A 19,804-nucleotide genomic window follows, 5' to 3' on the forward strand; every position below is an offset into this window, starting at 1 on the left:
TGAGAATTTTCTAGTTTCCTATTAGAGCAAAATGGATTTTATTCCTTGTTCTGGTGTCCATCATCCTGGTTCAGTGGGAGCTGAAAATATTCTTCATCCAACCCTCAGGGTTAAAGAGTTCTGTATTATTGGAATGTTATTTTGTTTTCAGGCTGTTTCATGTTAATGGCTTGATTACCCATATAGTGATGTAACAAGGAGTTACATTTTGGGAGGTCTCAGTAACATATGTCAATAAATACTAAGGAAAATCATTCCTTTATGTCTCTAGCGCATGCATGTGCACGCGCACACACACACACACACACACACACACACACACACTACAAACTCTAATTTACCCCTCTCCTCACCACAAACCCCTTTCCAAACATTCTATCCAAAAAGCTTTCCATTGAAATATTTTTAATAGACATTTTATTTTGGAATAATCTTAGATTTACAGATAAATTGCAAAGAAAGCACAGAGAGTTCTCATACACCCTTCATCAATTTCTCCTAATGTTAACATCTTACATAGCCTTGTTCCATTTGTCTAAACCAGAGGATGACAAATGGCAGCAGCTTACTGGCCAAATCCTGCCTGTTGCCCGTTTTTGTAGGGCCTGCAAGCAAATAAGAGTTTTCGTGTGATTTTTTAAAAATTTTTTTATTTATTTTTGAGACAGCGCAAGCAGGGGAGGGGCACAGAGAGAGGGACAGAGAAGATCTGAAGTGGGCTCTGCACTGACAGCAGCAAGCCGGTTGTGGGGTTGGAACTCACTAACTGGGAGATCATGATCTGAGCCAAAGTGTGATGCTCAACTGACTGAACCCCCCAGGCTCCTGAGTTTTTACATTTTTAAATAGTTGAAAAAATCTAAAGAAGAATATTTCATGACATGTGTAAAGAATATGAAATTAAACATTCAGCGTCCATAAATAAAATTTTATTGGAACACAGCCCATTCCTTTACATATTGTCTGTCGGGGCTTGGCCAGTATTACGGCACAGTTGAGTAGCTGCAGCAAAGACCATAGAGCCACAAAGCTTGAAGTCTTTACTTTCTGGTCTTTTACAGAAAAAGTTTGCAGACTACTTGTCTAAGCCAAGAAATTAGCATTGTAATATTACTATTAACTACACACTTTATATTACTAGTTTTTCCACTAATGTTTCACGATGCAATCCGGAATACCAAATTGCATTTAGCAAGCACTTTCATATGGTGAACATCAATTCACCCACCAGGTGCATGGTTCTACTTTAGAAAATATTCTTGCCTAACAAATGACTTTCTGCTGGCCACTTGAACAGGGTTTGTTTTTGTTGTCTACGTGTTTTACACAATAGCCAAACAATTTAATACATCGGGGCCAGGAAAGCTGTGAACTTGAAGATGGAGGAAGAGCTATATTTGTTCAAGCAGTCCACACGCTAGGCCAAAGCAGAGCACCAATTCAGGCCTTCAGAAGAAGGGACTTCCAGTGCTCCCCCTTGTACGGAGGGAGGCCTTCCCCCGGTCCCATGCGATCCCTGCCCCAGCTCCCTGTCCTTTGTTTCCTCCTCTCCTAGCCTGGCCTGTGAATCGCGCGGCTCTCCCTTTCACCAGGCTGCAGTGCCTTTCAATGGGCTCCGCAGGCATAGGCGGGCGGCGTCCGGTTGCCGGGCAACGGCCTGAAAGGCAGCACACGTTGCCGCCAGAGCCGAGACACATCCGCACCAGCCCGTCTGCGCCGCGAGCCTGTGGCCTGATTTCTTCCCCTCCATTGTTGTAGCTCACACAAAAGGCTACAACTCCAGTGTGGTCACGGGTCCTGCATTGAATTACGCGCCAGGCCATTCTCTGGGCCAGAGCCTTTGTGGGCTGGGTTGCTCCCCTCCCGGTGCCAGAACTCCGGGCCTGTCACACGCTAGCTGAAGCGCTTCGCAAGCGTGGGCGAGTTGTGGCCCCCCCCCCATCCCCCTGCCTCATCCACCCACCTACCGCCTTTGTTCCTTTCAGCTGCCGGCCAGGCCGTAGTTTGCCTTTTGGCTGGTATGAGATCACTCAGGCGGCGGTCTTGGGCATTCCTCCCCACTCGCTTCCTTCTCTCTCAAGTTAAGCGCCGAATATAAAATCCCAGGCCTATTCGGTCATCTTTTCTTATCTCTTTCTCAATCATCCCCCGCTCCCCCATCCCTCTCTCTCTCAAGTTTCTAAGGCTGCTGTTGCCATGGAACTCAAACAATTTAAGCGATGAAGGGAGCTTTTCTATGGTGTCTGCCAAACTCCCCAAACTTCAGAGACTGAAGTCAGCGCAGAGTCCTTGGGATTTCCCAGCGCTCCCCCTTCCTCCAGTCTGAAGAGAGTTACATTCAATTCACCACCCTTTATACCCTGACTCACTGTTCAGCAGTGCGTTCGGATTCGGGAAATTCGGTGGTGAATTGGGAAGAGAAATGTTAAGTCACACTTAAGAGCAATTGCATGTGAAAGCTGGAAGGGGTCTCTCTCCAAAGGAAAAACAAACCAAGATATGAGTGTTTTTCCTGCTACAGTGTAACCTGGACAAAGAGCGCTAGCTACATCAGCTCTTTTATAAAAATTCTTACCTGCTCAGGGAGAAGTGCGTTAAGGTAACAGTAAGCTACCTGGCTTTTTTTTATATTGTTATCAGTGTGAAATGCCTGTTGTTCAGCAGGGTCCCAAGTATGGGCTCCACCCACAGCGCCATCAGCAGGCCAGGGGCAGAGGCACAGGCACTTGTCCCACATGTCAGCACACTGGTTATGCCCAGGTCTGAATGCGGGTGTAACTTGCACATGCAGCCTCCTGCCACTCTTTGTGTTTCTCACATTATTCCGGCTCTCTCTCCCCATAACAGGAGGCCATGAGGGGGATCCAAATATACAGTAATAACTTATGTTTATTACAGAACTCATATTACAGGGGTGGAAGGGAGAGAGCAAAAGCCTGTATGCCTTGAATCTATTTTAACTTTTTCAGTTGGCTAATGTCAAACTCCAATTACCTCAAATCAATCAAGCAGGGGATGATGTGCAAATATTTGTCAACTGATGTGGCACAAGCACTGAGCCATCAGAACAGACCGCCTAGCAATGAGCATGGACCCTGCATGGGTACCCTGCATGGGTGTGAACCAGCTGAGCACTACTGCTGACACCCACTGGGCTCACAGCTCTGTGCTAGGCAGCAGAGTGGAGAGCTTAGAGACTTCCAAAACGCAAAGCACTGTCTTTTCCTCAAGGTATTTATCACTTGGTTTTTAATAGAGTGAAGCTAGCATACATCAAATGATACCAAATGACAGACGAGAATAAGATAAAATTATTCATAGCTTGGAATTTTTCTCAGTAATAGTAATAGCTAAACTTTCACAACAACTATATGAAAATATTGGTACTATTATTATCCCCACTTTACATATGTGGAAACAAAGAATCATTAGGGACTTCTTCCAGCTTTTGTATATATAAGACAGGCAGAAAAAGAAGAAGACACTTATTAATTGCCTGCAGTGTTTCAGGGATGGTTACAGGCAAGATAGGTCATGCATACTATCTTGATGACTACACTTTAGAAACATGGATTTACTAGCTGTATGAGCAGGACAAACAGGAGGAAGAAAATGCTGCAATCAAGGACATTGACTAGGAGAAAGTTTGGAAGGGTCTACACCAAAGACTGTAGAAAGGAAATTGAGGTGATGGTAGTAAGCCAGCTTCAGTTAACTGGCAAATTCAGGGATGTAAATACAGGATACATATATTATGAAGGAAAAGAGAATAGGGATGTCAGGAGTATGGGGGATCTCTGGAAGAAGGGGCCCCAAGCTTCAACCACAGGCTAGAGATGGCAGTTGTGTAACAGGGCCTTCAAGACAAGCAGATGAAGAAAGGAAAAAGTGATGTAAGACACACTTGGGAAAGAACCTCAGCCACTGATTTACGGGGGGGATATGAGACAAAGGAGTAAAAAGTGATGGAGGTTTCAAATTTGCAGAAGTTGGTTACAATAAATAGCTCTCAAGTGGGCTCCAGGAGTTAACTCAGCAACCCAAAGTGCCTAACTCACCCCAAAGTAGTTTACTGCCAGAAAATCTGAACCAATAAATAAATATTAAATTATTTTACATTATGTAAAACAGTGCTGGGCACATCACAGAGGCTAATTGAATATTCATTGATAGACTGACTGCTTAAATAAATTGAGAACCAAGATATGTGTAACTCTTAAACTTTTCCTCAAATCAATGTGTTTTGAAATTTCTGCACTTCTGTCTGGAGGCACCCATAGCATAGAGGTGCAATAGCAAGGACCAGGAGACTTGGGTTCTGCCTCTAGCTTGGATGTGACACCTTAAAGATCATTCAGATCCTCTGCATTTAGGTGTCTTTGCCTGGAAAATGCTGAGATAGACCAATACTTAGACCAAATAATCTAAAGTACAAAAATCCAAATTTCACAAATATATATCCACCTAAAGAATTTGAGGCAAAATAAATAAAGCATTTTGTACTGAGCAGAACTTGACCATTTTCTCCAAAGACAATAGAAACGCATCTCACTAAAATAGTAAAGGAGATAATCATGGCATTTCTAGACTCTTTTCCTATAAGAATGCTGGCAATTTTCACAAGTTCAAAGGGACTTTCCCATCAGTTTTGATTCCCATGATTTCACACTCATGGAAATTTCCTCAGAGAAGCAGTTTCTTTGGCAACTTCATGCTCACGATCATCTTAGTATCAATAGGAGCTACACAGACATGTCAGCAGGGGAATAGGCCTCTTCTGGGCAGTGGGAAAAAGGAGCTGTCTCCTTTTATTACCAAAAATAAATACAGAAGACACAAAAGATTTTTACTATACTTGTCACATACAGTGAAGTAAGTTGAAGATGAAACTAAAATCTCCACCATAAAACAAAAGGCTTTGTGTGTTTCAAAGGCATTTTATGTTGCATAACATGGAATTAGCTCTAGCTCCAGCCCTTTGAGCTTCATGTATACTGTATATAATAAATACATTGTCTAAAATTAAAGGATATTGAACTCTTTCTTAGACTTACCCTCCCGAGAAAAATAGAACACTTTAAAAAAAAGTTAAAAGAAAACATTTGGAGAGAGCTTGTCTATAAACAGTGAAGTGCCTTACACAGTAAACAGTTTCAGCAAGTTGCACCAGTGGTCAAACTCACCATGCTTTGTATTCGCTGTATTTCTAAAATCTAGACTTAGCTTTGATTCAGCTAATTATGCTTAGTCCCATGTTCTTTAGAGTATGTTCCATGGATCAGCGGCAACAGCATGACCTGGGAGTAAGGAAGAAGTGCAGAATCGTGAATCCCACTCAGACCTACTGAGCCAGAATCTACATTTTAACAATACCTCGGGTGTTTTTATGCACATTACTATTGGAGAAGCACTGCTCTAGTCTATAACTTCCATCCAGTAGACATAATGTTTAAAAATGGTTTGAATATTTTGAAAGGCAGTTTTCTTTCCTGGGGTGGCGGGGGGGGGGGGGGGGGGAATTATTGGCTGTAGAAATTATTGGCTAACTCTGTCAAAAAAAAAAAAATAGAACTAGACCCTAACTAGTGACAGAGAATAATAAATTATAGCATACTATCATAAGTATTAGAAAATGCCAGTGGAGAGCAACTATCAGTGAGGGTAATTTGGGGGCTCCCCATCCACATTCTCTTGACACAGCCTTCCTGTGACCAAACGCACACTTTTGAAAGATGACTGAGGTTAAGAGTGCAATCTGGCCGCAGAAAGGAGAAAAGCTCACTGACCCATGCTGGCCTCTGACCTTGACCTCATTAGCTAATCAAATGAGCTAACCAGCCATGGACATCAGAGAGCATTATATGTTGATTAAGTCAAAGCATAAGAAAAACCAGCAAAACATCAGTTATTGAGATGTTTCTACCTTGATTACCCATATTTCTTAACATAATATGGGGAGCACATATACAAATTCTCTTCCATCTTCTAGTATCTTTTCCCCATGGTATTGCTGATCACAGATTTGAGGACAACAAAGGTTCTTCTCTTTCATAGGTCTCTAGTCTTTCCCTTCAAAGCACTTAAGACAAATTATAATTATAAATTTATTTTTATGTTTATACCTTTATAATTTCTACCACTAAATTCCAAGGGCAGAGATCTTCTTCCTTTGGTTCACCCAATATTTAGCAGAATCCCTGGCGCTTACTAGGAGGTTCAAGAAACATTTGTTGAGTGACTAAGTAAATGAAGAGGGAATGTGGATCATCTCTCTAAAACCAAACCTACTTATACTACCTTGTAACATTCAATACATACTGAATATTCTATTATGCTAAGGGTTAGACATACATATTTTCCCTGAATGGGAGTGCTTGAGTGGCTCAGTTGGTTAAACACCTGACTCCTGATTTCAGCTCAGGTCATGACCTCAGGGTTCATGAGATCTAGCCCCTTGTCAGGCTCCATGCTGTTAGAGAGCCTGAGTCTGTCTATCTGTTTGTCTGTCTGTCTGTCTCTCTCAAAAATAAATAAATAAACTTCAAAATTTCCCTGACTGCTAGAACCTGATATTCCAGTGGAAAAGACAGATTTATAATAACATTAATGGCTAATATTTCTTTCAGTGTTCCAAGCATGTTACACATATTAACACATTGATCCCAACAAATCAATCTAGGAATCAATCAACAAAATCCATCTAGGAGGTAGATGTTACGATTATCTCCATTCTGCAGATGTGGAAACTGAGGCTCAGAGAGGTTAAGTAACTTGCCCAAATTCATACATCCAATTCAAGGTGCACCTGTAAGTGAACACAGGCAGTCTCGCTCTTAGTCACGTTCTTTTATTTTATTTTATTTTATTTTATTTTATTTTATTTTATTTTTTAAATGTTTGTTTATTTTTGAGAGAGAGAGAGAAAGCAGAGGAGGGGCAGAGAGACAGGGAGACACAGAATCCGAAGCAGGCTCCAGGCTCCGAGCCGAGCCATCAGCAAAGAGCCTGACACAGGGCTCAAACTCACAAACCATGAGATCATGACCTGAGCTGAAGTCAGACACTCAACCAACTGAGCCACCCAGGTGCCCCTAGTCACATCCTTTAAAAAAATATATTTATTTATTTTTGAGAGAGAGAGAGAGCTAGGGGAGAGGGCAAAGACTGGGAATCCCAAGTGGGGCTTGAACCCAGCAACCATGAGATCATGACCTGAGCTGAAACCAAGAATCGGACACTCAACCGACTGAGCCACCCAGGTACCCCTTAGCCAGATTCCTTTTTTTTTTTTTTAATGTTTGTTTGTTTAGAGAGAGAGAGAGAGAAGAAGTGCAAGCAGAGGAAGGGGAAGAGAGAGAGAGAGGATCCCAAGCAGGCTCTGCACTGTCAGCACAGAGCCTGACGTGAGGCTTGATCTCACAAACCATGAGATCATGACCTGAGCTGAAATCAGGAGTTGGATGCTCAACCAACTGAGTCACCCAGGCACACTATGGCCACATTCTTAATAAGCCATTTGGAAACCTGTCTTTTATTAAGCCATGAGAAGTGATCAGAGAGTAATATACAGAATTTAAGGAAGCAGAGGAAGGCCAGTTAGTTCCAAACCCAGCCTATGCTCTTCAGACAAGCTCTTTTGTGCTTTTCTGGTTTCCTTTGCTGCCTGGTGAAGGATTCCCTGGGAAGGTCTGTGTGGCGAGTGCAGGGTGCAACCTAGTGTTCCTGAGGGGTTGGACTCAGTCAAGTCAGGCTCATCTTCCCTCAGCTTGCTCCTTTCTACCTTGGTAGAAATCCCAGTCCAATAAAAACACATATTAACCTACACTGTGAACTTGATGAAGGAACCAAGCCATGGCTTCAGTGGTGTAATGAATTTAAAGGAAGTTTGAATGGGAGATCAATGACATCCAAATTCAGAACTTGAAGCAAAACAGGATAGTCATTCACTCACTCAGGGACAATACATGTAACTGTTTTCCCTCTTGATCACCTCTCTGTCTTAATTCTCCCTTTCTCTGCATTCTGGGGAGGGACCTATTTTCTCCAGTCTTGACATGCATTAGGGTCTTTCAAGTGGAATCACTTCCTTTAATTCCCGATAGGTTTTGAGTGTGACCTCAGGTTCCTCTTCATGTGTTTCAAGCTGAGATACCATCACAACTCACATTTCCCTCCCAGGGCTTCACAAATTACTCTGATGTACAGATTACATAAAAATATAACTCTCAGTTCCTCGAAGTAGTTTAACAGAATTTGAGACTTAGGGGAAATTTTGCGCTTTGGCGCAATTTTTAAATAAGTTGATTAGATCAGTTAAGTTCTAAAAGGGAAAATGCCATTTGATTCAAGTCTCCTGTGAGGCAGCTATCTATAATCAGCTCCTTTGTCACTGACTCAATAAAGCAGGGACCTTTCTCTAAGGGATAAGTCATAAAAAGTAAAATTAAGAAAACTTCTACTACATTAAAAGTTACCTGGTATAGTCTTGGTACAGTTTGCCTTTTTCTACTTCTTCCTTCCGCTTATGGATAACTATACCTTCCCATGTTTTCTTTTGTTTGTCTTTTCTTATTACTTTTATACTTAGAAGGTACCTGAGGTTTTTTTTATTCAAAAGAAAATCTTTTCTAATAGCAATTCCACTTACTCCATGGGGTTTGGTTCCATTCCCTCTTCCCTTCTTTCATACCAGTCCCTCCAAAATTCTTTCCTTTCTCTATTTCTCCCTATTTGTATTCTTTTCCCACCACCAAAATGTGTCTTGTTACTCCCCCTCCTGTTTACCTGAATAGTACAAAACCAATGGTATGTGGTGAGAGTATTTTTCTATGTGCCATTATATCTATCTCCATTCATTCCTCTCTATGGATGTGTTGTCATAGAATTCGGTCATTCTCCTTGGAGAACACAACCATTGACTTCCAACTCAATATTAACAATCTCCATGATCCCATTGTTTTCAAAATTGAGCATATCTAGGGGCTCTTGGGTGGCTCCATCGGTTAACCATTCGAATTCGGCTCAGGTCATGATCTGGAGGTTCATGAGGTCCAGCCCTGCATCAGCTCAGGGCTGACAGCTCGGAGCCTGGACTACTTCAGATTTTGTGTCTCCCTCTCTCCCTGTCCCTCCCCCGCTCATGCTCTCTCTGTCTCTCAATAATAAACATTAAAAAATATTTTAGGGGCGCCTGGGTGGCTTGGTCGGTTAAGCGTCCGACTTCGGCTCAGGTCATGATCTCACGGTCCCTGAGTTCAAGCCCCGCGTCGGGCTCTGTGCTGACAGCTCAGAGCCTGGAGCCTGTTTCAAATTCTGTGTCTCCCTCTCTCTCTGCTCCTCCCCTGTTCATGCTCTGTCTCTCTCTGTCTCAAAAATAAATAAAAACGTCAAAAAAAAATTTTTTTTTTAATATTTTAAAAAATAAATAAATACGGGCACCTGGGCGGCTTAGTCGGTTAACCGTCCGACTTCCGCTCAGATCGTGATCTCGGGGTTCACAAGTTCGAGCCCCACATCCGGCTCTGTGCTGACAGTTTAGAACCTGGAGCCTGCTTCGGATTCTGTGTCTCCCTGTCTCTCTGCTCCTCCCCGCTCACGCTCTGTCTCTCCCTCAAAAAAATAAACATTTTAAATAAATAAATAAATAAATAAATAAATAAATAAATAAATGTGTCGCATTTCCATTTGTAGCAGTATGAAATGGAACTGATGGCCAGAGTGAAGGCCAGATACTGGTGGGTGCACTTACTACTTAGCATCCTCCCTGAAGTGGCCTGGATGAAAGGAGCCAATTAAGTTAGAGCACACTGAGTGGGAATGGGCTGGAGACACAATGGTAGTAAATGTTCTTATTAGAGACCATTCTGTCCCTTTCATTTTCTCTGCATGGCCTATCAGCAGAACCTGAGAGCTTTAAACTTGACATGAATAACTAACAACTTAACTGTGATTTTCCAACCATGTCTACTGTCTGTGTACCTGAAATATTATTGTTCTGCTCCTCATTTCAGACAAGCATTACTTTCAATGTGCCACTGCCTGAGGCACAAAAATTGAATATGAAAACTCCATGAAATTTGGTAAAAATATAAATGTAGCCATACATTGTTTCATTATTAACCTTATGCAGATGGTATGGTTTAAATACTTTTAATACTTGTGTGATGTCTTCCTATATTTAACTTTTAACTAATGCTTGCTAATAATAATAATCCTGTATCAACTATACTTCAATAAAAATAAAAAATAATAAAAATAAGTAAATAAAATCTATTAAATTAAAAAAAGAAGAAGAATCCAAAAACTACCTTAAGTTTTCATTACCTTCCTAACCAACAGAGCTTCACCATGTTTCAACTCTTCAGCCCACTGAAGGCATAAACAAGAATATCTAGCAATTTTACTTCCATTGTGAAATACAAATATCATTTACATCCACAGAAAGTATGGATGGAAATAAGTACAGTTGAGTCGTTGGACTGAGGTGGTACAGCACTAATACCTCAAGTTTTCTGCTGGTAGTATTTCTAAATCTATTATCTTATTGATACAAAATATAATTGATAATTTCCTATGCATGCTGTAACAATAGAAATCTGGTTGGAAGTCTGTTTCTTCCAAAGGTCTTCTGCACTGTCATTGTTCAAAACAAGGTCTCTTTCAACAAAATGCCCACATCCGATGAGTGATGTTGAAATGCTAAGTGATTTGTAATTCCTAATAATAACTTGTATTTTGTCAATCTCTTTCTGCCCTTTAGTATCCTTCAAAGCTTAAAGATCCATATAATTAAGTTATAAAGAATGAGAACTTTCTAGAAATATAATATACAATACCAGAAATAGAGATTTTGGTTAAAATCAAAGCAATGTAGTTTAAAGACAAAAGGCTGAAATTGAAATTGGGGGAGCCTGGGCCTGAAACAAGAAGTGCTTCTGATAAAAAAGTGAGTTGAAGATGTGTGAGAGGACAGAGAACCACACCCCAGAGGCCAAGGTCAAGATTAATTCACTTTCTAACCAAGACAGATGAGAATCATTGCACAGAAGCTCACGGAGATGAGGGCCATGCATCAAGCCCTGATGCCTATGGATCTCAAATGCTACGAATGGTCACTGAAAACTCATCAATTCCGTTTCAAAGGGGGCAGTCTTAATGAATAAGGTACAGGGCTCATGCAATCACATAGTTCAGACTTGCGGGACTTAACTGCCCAAAGAGTAAACGGTGTCAGATTCCTGCTACGAAAAGAACTACAAGGGAAAAGAAAAAATAGAACTGGGTTTCATCATCATTAAAGCGTGTTGCTATTTTGTCATCTGAAAAGAAATAACAGCACAACTCCCCAGCTACTACATTTGGATGATGCCCTACTGTCCTCAGGGAAAAGAGTTGTTGGATTGAAAGGTGTGGCAAGTTTCAGTCTGGATTCATTGCTGTTATATTTTAGAAAAGGTGAAAAACGTGAAGATATGAGGTAAGTGTGAGCATGCATGTATGCATGTGCACACTTCCAACCTCACTATATACTGAAGATTCTTAATGATAGACAAAGCAATTAGCCATGCTGTTCTAGGTGGTCAGAGGACAAAGGAAGAGCTCGCCCTTTCCCCACCCCACCCCTCTTACAAGCCCGCGGTGGGGGGTGGGGGCGGTGGGGGGGGTGGCGCTGGGAGCAGGGATTGTCTTATAGCTATTATAATGCAGGAGGAACTTTAGAGGTTGATTAGCCTGGTCAAGTCCATTCGAGCATAGCATTTTAGTAGAGCACATTTGTTAGAATGTCTAGGCTGATGCCTCAATGTTTGCTCTGCTCTGTAGACAATTTAGGACACTTAACAGAGATCAGAATCTCTCAATATTGCATGTTATCCACAGATCAAAATATTTGGCCACATAACAGCTCTAGCTCCATCTAGCAGTTTCCACAACAGCTCAGCTCTGACCCGTTATCTGTAATGCCAAGAACTCATATTATCTTGAAAGTGTAAAGAAATGGCCAAAATTCAGATTAGACAGAGACTGCCCTCTTTCTACCCCTTAGAGACTCTTATTGTATCTTTCTTATATTCTTTTAATCACACTTTTTTGAAGTTACAACACTCCATAGCTTTACTGCACTTTCGAAATATAAGGGAGATTTTCCTACACACCTTCGCCAAATGTGGGGAGTCCATACAGGGAGTAAGTAACAATTTACAAAGTACCAACTCAGTTTTGTTTGGTTCATGCTTTCGTTGACAATTTGTATTTAAGCCATGCCAAGTTACCTTAGACTCAAAGCCCAATCTGAATTATTGTTTTGCTTTGATAATGACAGAACTACTCATTCATATTGTCTTCCAAGATGACTGATACATTGGACTACCTAAGAATGACTAAGAGTCGGGACACCAAAATTCCAGTCCTGTCTGTTGCCCAACCCTCTGGCATCCCAACATGGTTAGTGCCTTTTCCATACTAGATATTCTTTCCTCTCCTCGGTAAGGAGACATTAAAAAGAAATGAAAAACTACAGAGAGATAAAGGGAAGCCCAACTGCATGTGGCTGAAGGACCTTGGAAAAGAAGAAAACTCTCTCTATGAAGCAGAATGCCAGTAAAGAGCTTGCATGGTGTTTGGAATACCAACTGAACAGGGTCCTAGAGAAGAGCGTTTTTAAAATAACATTTTTGTATTTATGCACTCACCATGTGATAATTAAAGTTAATAGGGAAAAGACCAGTGAAAGGCAAATATGCCATATATTCCACATACTCCAATATGCCCACTCTAACTTGTTTGTCCTATATTTTATACACAGGAATTTAGGACAATATAACTCCTTCCTTTAAAAACAAGCAGTTTTCCCTTCTGGCCACCACACCATAACACAATTGTAACCCTGGCGTGCGGGATGGGCCCCATGGAGCCTGCAGCCTCCCCTTCCTCACCACTCTGGGAGCTTCCTCCACGCACTGTGTGCTCTAGGAGTTTGCTTTGACTTTGCCTGTTTATAGAACCCAGGGAGGAAGAAACAAAGCAATTGTGAAGCTTGTTAAGAGGCAGTTCATATGATATTAAAGGTGACCTTGCCACTTCCAGTTCTATTTATTCCACTTCCTTCCAAACCGGAGTAAATCCTTCCTTTCAGGGCAAGAGCACCGCTCTGTGGATGCAGTCTGTGGGAACGGAGAAAAGTTCAAGCCCTCAGAGGTTATTCATTACCCAAGTCTGGAAATATAGTATTTCCCATTTGCTCACATGTTAGCTCGGTAAATCACTGTTGCTTGACAGAGGGACCGAGGCTTTGTCTGGTGAAAAGCAGTTTTTGTTTTTGTTTACTGATAAAAATAATCCATTCCAGTGAGGTTTAATTTTGTCACGCTAGGGAGCTTTATGAGAAAACAAGTAACGCCCCTCACCAAAATTATAAATGCATACATACACATATACATGGATTCATAAGACATATATAGAATCCATACTATGTGGATTAGCATATATATATTTTTTTTTTATTTTTTTTTATTTTTATTATTATTATTTTTTTAATGTAAGAACTTCCTTCGTGAACTTGGCCATTGCACAACCTACAAATACTAATCACCCAAGCACCTAACCCTTTTAGAGAGGTAACTACAGTTTACAGTCTAGTGTCAGCTGGCCATGGTGGTGTTTGTGTTGTAGTTTGTTGCATTCTTCAGGAAGTAAAGGCATTTCCTGAAGGCCCACAAAAGCCAGCAGGTGTATTGCTAAGTATAATAGGACATGTAGGTTATACCAGGTGGGGATAGAAAATGCCTTAGCAAGACTTAAGCTTCACTATTTTGAATAGTAGTTCAGCTGCTCAGCTTATTAACTTCCTTACTGATAGCATCAAGGCATTTGCACCATCAACATGAATGGCATTTATGCTGCCTATTGAATCTGGGAATGTATAAATCAATGTGCATCACTAAAACTCTTTCAAAGTCCGTTCTTCCCCATTGAAAATATTTCATTTGTATTTTGCCCCTCAATTATCTGCTAATCTCTTCTCTTCATTTTGTTGACAAATGTTCTGTTTTTAAGACCTACTGATTAAAACATATGTTATTGGGATGGTCAAAGAACTGATAACTGATCAGAAGTGCTTACTTTCCTTTGCAAAAGTCTTCATCAGTTTTCCCTCCTTGTTACAATTCTAACCTATTGCTCTTCCAATAATTGGGTAGGAGAGGAGGTAAGGATGGGGGACAATTGTAGTTTTGGTTCATCATCCTGGCCTCCACCCTCAGACCACTCCTCCTCAGTCCTGGTCTTCACTGTTCTCATCACCATGGCTCAGATGGAAGGTTTCAGGCCCCGTACCATACAAAATGGAGGCACCAAAGAGCATCTTCAGCACTAGTCAAGTTCATCCTATGTCTATGGAGAACATTAGAATTTGGCTTCAAGTGCATTTTTGTAGCATTTACTCACTCATTCCCTCATTCAACAACCATACCCAACATGCTTTATAACTATGAGGGGATATAAATCTGAGCAAGATTGGCCCTTATCTTCAGTTAGTTCAAAATCTAATAGAGAAAATAAAGTATATATATATATATATATATATATATATATATATATATATATATATATATATTCAGATCATTCTAATATAGTACAGAGGGTGAGAAGGGCCATAGAAGATAACCAAATTGCTCTGAGGGTACAAGAAGAGAATAAACTCTTCTGTCTAGCTGATGTAGGGGAATATCATTATCGCATCACGTAGGTAGGGCTTACAAAACTGGGTCTTGAAGATGTGAGACCTCAGAGATTAAAGAAAGGCATTCAGACACAGAGAAAGGCATGAGCAATGGCAAGGAGGCAGAAAAAATGTAGAGGACCAATTCAGGGCACATAAAGCACCTGGTCTTATTTGGAGGAATACAGAATATCTGAAGAGGGGATAATGAAGGGAAGGGGATTGATCTTGGGTAGAAGGGACTGACTTACCTAAAACACTCAGGAAGATTTTTTTTAAAGACCACGGTTTCTAGGTTTCCAGGTGAGTGCACCACTACTGTTCCTTTCCTAGCCTAATACATTTTATATTTATTAACCTATTGTTGGGCCTATTGCTTTACTGATTTTTCCCAATAATCAACAAAGCACTGAGGAATATTTTCATACATGAGTATTTGCACATATATATACTATTTCCTTAGAATATATTCCTAGAATTGATAACTGTAGAATATGGGTTGTCCTCCAGCTATGGCAAACAAGGCAGACCCAAGAGCACTCTACAGGCAGGAGGAGGAGGTCCCAACATTTGGTAGTCATCTAAAATCTATGTCAATTTGAGGGGCACCTGGTGGCTCAATTGGTTAAGCATCTGACTCTTGATTTCGACTCAGGTCATGATCTCGTGGTTCGTGAGTTTGATCCCCACATCAGGCTCTCTTCTGTCAGTGCAGAGCCCTTTGGGATTGTCTCTCCCTCTCTCTCTGCCCCTCCTGCACACAAGCACTCTCTCTCCCTTTCAAAATAAATAAACAAGTGTTAAAAAAAATAAAAAATAAATAAAATCTTTGTCAATTTGATCAGCCAAAAACAGCCATTGTATTGTTATTCTAATTTTCATTTCTTTGATTATACTAATGAGGTTAGACATTTTTATTAAATATTAGTGGCCATATAGCCAACATATAAAATCCTTTAAATTGGATTTTGTTAGTAAGAAGTGAACTAAAGAAAATGCATCAGACTCATTTTCATCTGCTTCCTGAAATGAGATTGTAAAACTATTGATCTTGAAACTACATTGCCAGGAAAATAAGGGAGGGTGGCCTGATTTTCCCATTGATTGCATCCACCCTCATCTTCTGTCTTCGTTTGACTGGGAACAGCTGGCCTTTGAAAATTGGCCGTGCAGTAATGCATTGCACCAGCAGCCCAGTTCTACGCCTTATCTTAGGCTCTTTGAACCCTGACCTCCTTTTCTTCCAGCTCTTTGAAGCCTCATTAAAATTTATTCTTCTCTGAAGGCATGTATCATGTTTTGCTTCAAATAGGTACTTATCTTTCCCTTCTACTAGGTTATAAGTTTCCTTGAGAGCCAGTTATTTTGTCATATTCATGTTATCTCCCACAATGCCTAAAATGCTGCCCCCAGTGTTTTTTAATGGAAATAAATGTAACAGTTTAAAAAGTATTTATTTCCTTTTCTTGAAAACAATTATCTTTTTGTTGTCCTTGGGATCTCTTATTCTTGGGAAAAGTCCCCCACATGAAAAGAAGATTTCAAAAAAAGTAACTGAATTAAAGAGCACAATGAATTAAATAATGCCATTAATACATAAGTAATATCCAAAGAGGATATTTTCTCATTTCTATAAACTCTCCCCTTCATGGGCCAGCTATCACTGAATCATTAAATTATTTTGTATTCCAGTGGATATAAATAAGTGCACATTTTTTAAGATCCTTAGCTTTTAATTCACAAATAAATTCAAGTATTTTTTCTATACATTTAAGAAATGTTTACTTAAAATTCCAGATTGAGGTGGTTTCTAAACATAATTCTTGTTTTATTTCTCCACTAAAAATCTTCACTTCTGTTGAGCACAGGGTTTGTGAAATGGAACCTTAATAGCATACTTAGCAGAGGAATAGTTGCCAGCTGACTAGCTATTGATTTAATGTTCTATCATTTCCATGGTTCAATCACACCTACCATGGTGAATCAGTTGGAGCATCCTCAATGAACCAATAAATGAGCAATTTCCCCCACCAAAGGAATATGTTTCCTGTGTGGCAAAGGCATACATAACTTATCGCAAACAATGTGAGGCTCTAGTACAGCATTGATTTACCTTGGATCATCTAGCCTTCGGTTTTCAGTAATGGTTTATTCTTCTAATTGGCACTCACCACACACCAGCTTTTTGTTTAAATGTTTGGGTATGCGATCTATCTCTGCTTGAGGTCAGGGACCATTTCTTAGATACTTTGTCATTTTTTACCACATGTATTGAGTGGTCAATAAATATTTGTCAAATGAGAATCATATGTTAACACAGAACAAGGTCAGAATTTGCTATACGCCTGTGGTTCTCAATCATGGATGCCCATTTGAATTATCCGGGGATCTTTTTCAAAAATTGTCAGGCCCAATCCCAGAGCTACAGATTTATTTGGGTCTAAGGTAGGGTCTGAGCATGCTACCCAGACTTTATGTTTAAAAGGCTTCACAGGTAATTCTAATGGGCAGCTAGGGCTAAGAATCACTGCTATGAGCCATTGTGATATAAGAAGACAAGGCAGGCAGATCAGCAAATAGCCTAAGTAGCACCATTTTACTTTCTATTAGAGCAGTGCTTCCCAAAGCATGATCTCCAGATCAGCAGAATTGGCATCATCTAGCAAGTTGTTAGAAATGCAAATTCTTGGCCCCTCCCAAACCTAGAGAATCAGAAGGTCTGTGAGTGAGATCCAGCCCTTCAGATGAATCTGATGCCTGTTGAAGTTTGGGAAATACCACAATAAAGAAATACATTGAACTAAAAAAGACAATGCTGTGAATGTCTTAAAGAAAATGATTTCAAGTATATTCAACTCAAAACATATTTCAGTTTATGCTTCATGAAACAACTCTCTGGTCCATAGTTTTTCTTACTACTATCCTTTGGGCACCTAAAAAGTAAATTTCAGCATATATAAAAAGTACTGTTAATACCAGACACTGGAGATAAGTGCAATTGGCATTCCCTGCACAGAAACACTGGGCCTGGAGGAGGGAGTGACTGCATCTTATGAGCTCCTGTCCCATTGATTGCTCTATGCTTTGTGGTGGCCCTTAATGCTTGGGCAAGAGGTCTGTTACTCAATTTCGGTTTCCACTCATTGTAAAATCAAAGGCAGCAGGAACTCCAAACCACGGGCCCAACTTTCTAACCAGGTTTGCAGAACTTCTGAAGAAGCCGTGGTCAGAAATAGGTGTTCCTTTTCTCCCTGACATGAGGCTGTGAATGTAGAATGTGAACACCCTCATCCTGTCTTCCAAAATGTGTTTCCTCAAGTGCTCTGCAGTGGATCTGACTCAGCCTTGGAGGGTGAGGGGCAAGAGAGGTAGTGGCAGTTGGTGGTGGCAAGGGGGAAGTGACAAAGGGAAACTCGGGGGCTGGTGGCAACAGCAGAAGTGGTGACTGACAGCACATGATGTGGTGAGGGATGATGCCGTGACTGTCACATCCCACGGTGACAGCCACACCTTTATCCCCGGATCCAGCAAAGGAACGGATAGATTGGGCCTGTTGGTTTAAAAATGGATAAAGCCAGTGGTAATTTGTACCTGTGAGCAGATTTCTCTAAGAATAATCTCTGTGCTACCTGCATTGAAATCACCAGGGGTACTTGCTCAAGCTGCATGCAGCTTCCTGGACCCCACCTCAAACCTACTGAGTCAGCATTTCTGAGAGTAGGAGGTCCAAAAATCTGCACTTAAACAAATCCCTCAGGTCCTTAAGATCTAATTTTCACAAAACTGCCCAAACATTGATTTGAATTTTATTTTGAGAGGGAGAGAATGAGCACAGGATGGGCAGAGAGAGAGAGGGAGAGAGAGAATCCCAAGCAGGCTCTGTGCCATTAGTGCAGAGCCCCACCAGGGCTTGATCTCATAAACCTTGAGATCATGACCTGAGCCAAAATCAAGAGTCAGGTGCTTAGCTGACTAAGCCACTTAGGCGCCCCTGATTTGAAGTTTGAAGCCAGTTAATGTTCAACATTGACTCTATGTAAGGAGCTTCAGGAGATACAGAAATATGTCTTAAGGTATGGTCCCTCACATAGAGGAATTAACCATAGTAATAGCAGCAGTAGCAGTACCAGTACCAGTGATAGATAAACAAAGACATACTAAATTGTAAAAGGGTTGAATGAAGCAGGAAAAGTGGCAAGGGAGGTGTGTGAGGGTTCAAATGAGAAAGCTCAAAACTCAGGGTTCAGGAAAGGCATTGGGAATCAGGTGGCATTTCAGATTTTTTTAAATAACTGTTTCCTCCTAAAACAGGACTACATTTATAACAGTAGCCTCTGTTACTTGCAGACATGTGAGGTCATTCCTGGGGGAACAGGCAAAAGCAGGATTCCAGGTAGGAGCAGCAGCATATGCAGTGTTGTATACTGATCAGTATTTCTGCCTCCTCTAGAATTTGCTCTTAGGAAGAATCCTGAAGGGCCCTGGAGTTAGGATGTTGGGTTGCGTTTCAAGCTAGCTAATGCTAACTTACATTGTGTCCAGTGATTTTTTTTTTCTAATTTTGGCTGGTTTCATAACATAAAGAAAATTGAAGTATCAAACAATTAGACAAATAATGATAAAACATAATGCTGCTTTAAGGGAAAGAGTATAGATGTCTGCAGTTCACTTTGAAATGCATCCAAAAAATAAGGTAGAAGGATCAAAGGATGGTTAGACAGATAGATATGTGATAAACAAGTTTAATGGTAACAGTAGAATCTAGGTAATGGTGTTCCCTGCGAATATTCTTTGCTGTGTATTTGAAATTTTTCCTAATAAAATTGGGGGTGGAGGGGTCTGCTTCCATAGGTCATGTGACCTTGAGCAAATCTGTACCTGTCTGGGCTTCACTTCGCTCAGCTATCAAGGGCATCAAACTAGCCAATTGCCACATTCCCTTCTGATTCCCAAATTCTCTCATTCCCTCGTCCTTTCTGACAGGGAACCCAAGGGTTACTACAGAGGCGGTCACCTAACCTACCATGCCTTAGCTCAGCTAATAAACGTAGTTAATCTTCCTTTAGTGTGGCAGGGATGACCTAACTC

The 19,804-nt window shown here is 40.7% G+C and overlaps 1 long non-coding RNA gene across 1 annotated transcript in view; it reads right to left on the minus strand.

Moving 5' to 3' along the window:
• Nucleotides 1-5,118: 5,118 nt before the first annotated feature.
• Nucleotides 5,119-19,804, minus strand: part of LOC132673388 (uncharacterized) — a 38,556-nt gene continuing 23,870 nt past the window's right edge. The window contains exon 3 of the long non-coding RNA XR_009608040.3: nt 5,119-5,297. This is a non-coding gene — a long non-coding RNA (uncharacterized LOC132673388). The remainder of the gene's footprint in view (nt 5,298-19,804) is intronic.

The sequence above is a fragment of the Panthera onca genome, chromosome C1 (genome assembly GCF_046562875.1).
Source record: "Panthera onca isolate mPanOnc1 chromosome C1, mPanOnc1 haplotype 2, whole genome shotgun sequence".
In the NCBI taxonomy this organism is placed as follows: domain Eukaryota; kingdom Metazoa; phylum Chordata; class Mammalia; order Carnivora; family Felidae; genus Panthera; species Panthera onca.